Source organism: Octodon degus, unplaced genomic scaffold (assembly GCF_000260255.1).
Source record: "Octodon degus isolate 3935 unplaced genomic scaffold, OctDeg1.0 scaffold00121, whole genome shotgun sequence".
Classification (NCBI taxonomy): domain Eukaryota; kingdom Metazoa; phylum Chordata; class Mammalia; order Rodentia; family Octodontidae; genus Octodon; species Octodon degus.
Window position 1 is genome coordinate 8,982,568 of NW_004524697.1, and position 2,160 is coordinate 8,984,727.

Below are 2,160 nucleotides of genomic sequence, written 5' to 3' on the forward strand. Positions count from 1 at the left end.
TGTGTGAATTCAGCAAAATAACTCATTGGCGCAGATATAGTCCATGCTTACTTCACAGAGATAGGAGACATCACCTAGATGTGTTTTTCTTCTGCAATGCATGTAAAGAGTTTTTATTAATGATTATAGTAACCATTTCAGCCAGTTTTTTCTTTTAAAAGCATTCTGTGATGCATATAAAAACAAATAACTTAAACTTTTATCTCTATACAATCAAGAATAACTTCAGTGACACAATGTATTTGTTCCCTTCAAATGTATGGTCACTTCAAACAGCAGAAGGAAGGGTGACAAATAGGCCCTTTTATAAAACTGCATCAAATTCTGTTTCCTCTGTTTTCTCATTTCTTAAGGTCATTAGGAAAGTCTGTGATTATATGTACTGCCAACTTTGCAGTGACAACAAAAAAAATGCAGTCCATGCTGTGACTTTAGAATACATAAGGGACAAATTGAAAAGCTCTATTTTGATGTCATCTCTCCTAATTCTGTCAATGTATTTTTCTTCTAAATAGCACATTACTTCATTCTGAAGTTTTAATGACCATAAATATAATCAACTTTGTTAAAAATCTTCTCAAAGTTAATGCTTATTTTTTTTTCCAACTATAGTTATTTTATATCAGAGGAGAGGAGAGGATGGCATTTGGAAGTGAAGTGAGGAACTGGTCTAGTCTGGGACACTGAGAATTTCATAGTCCAGAGGAATTTGTAATGAGGTGATAAAATGTGCTGTCCAAGGACATGTCCCAGATTTTCTGATCAAGGAGATTATGGGGCCAAAGAGAAAAGTGATCAATGATGTAGAGTGTGCCTAAGGAGAGTCACATGGAGAGAAAATATTCTCTCAGGCTTTCACAGAGAGTAAATTGGTCAAGCAATGGCCGTGACTCATTCCCATCGCTGACACTGACAAAGGATCTACAAACTGAGGTACAGGGTCTCAGGATAAATCCTGAGGGGATTTGACTGACCTCATCAGACCCAAAAGCTACAATTCATGATAATAATTTCAAATGTACATTTTAGTTGTGTTAAATGCCCTCATATTCTCAGGTATTTTTTGCACTGGCATAGAATTCTTAAATTATATATTTTTATTTGCTTCTGTTTAATTTTCAGGTTTTTTGGGGGTGCAGGGTTACTGGGGCTCAAACTCAGCCCCTTGTGTTTGCCAGGCAGGTGCTTACGCCACTGAGGTGTCTCCCTGGTTCAGCTTCATTTTTAAAGAAAATTATCCAAATCTTTGGTTTAATAAACAAATAAATACATAAAATTCTTTCTGTTGAGCACTGTCAAACTAAAATCCTGTTGATTAAAATATGTTTCAAAAGACTGGGGTAAAACTTAGCCACAGTGCCTGCCTAACAAGAAAGTGCAAGATACTGTTTGATTTCTGGTACCAAAACAAACAACTAAAAACTAAACTAAACTAAACTAAACTTAAACTAAACTAAACTAAACTAAACTAAAAACTAAACAGCAAACAAAAAAAGGCAAAGCTAAAATATCTTTGCAGGGCCAGCCAGATAGCTCAGCACACTAAAATGCCTGCTTAGGCATGCACCGTGACAGGATACCTGGTATGTCATATCAGCCCCAGCTCCAGGGCACAATGAGCCAGAGATTGAGACTGGGCATGCTGGTGCACACCTGTAATGCTAAAGCTTGGGAGGCTGAAAACAAGAGGACCACTATGAGTCCAAACTGTGTAGTGAGACCCTGTAGAACATCTATATATATATATATTTAAATCTGAGTCTGCCTGAAGAGCTTTTGGCCAAACTGTCAGTATTTGCTTGTCTTCATTTCAGTAGCTTTTCTAAACTGAAAGGTCATCTTCTACCAGTTTTGTCGGTACATTGATCAGGATGGATGTTATTAAACATAATCCACAGTAAGTGATGTTTCAGGATTCTTTCCATCTGAAGTAGCCTTGGATTCTGAAGCCTATACTTCAAGGTCACAGTGAAGTACTGTGAGTTCCTCCTCCCTCTGACTTTCTCTATTCTGCAATAAGCTCATACTCTGATTTTTTTTTTCTGACTATTGTTTTCACACATTCAATATGTATGGCACATGAAGAATGTGGCATAAAAGGTACAAAAGGTCATTTCTAATTATTTTTAAAAATCACCTCATAGTTAGTGGTGGCAACTG

General features: G+C 36.7%; 1 protein-coding gene across 1 annotated transcript in view; it reads left to right on the forward strand.

The window, feature by feature from the left end:
- Positions 1-2,160, forward strand: part of Ddx60 (DExD/H-box helicase 60) — a 134,808-nt gene that overhangs the window by 115,335 nt on the left and 17,313 nt on the right. The gene's annotated exons all lie outside the window — the stretch shown is intronic.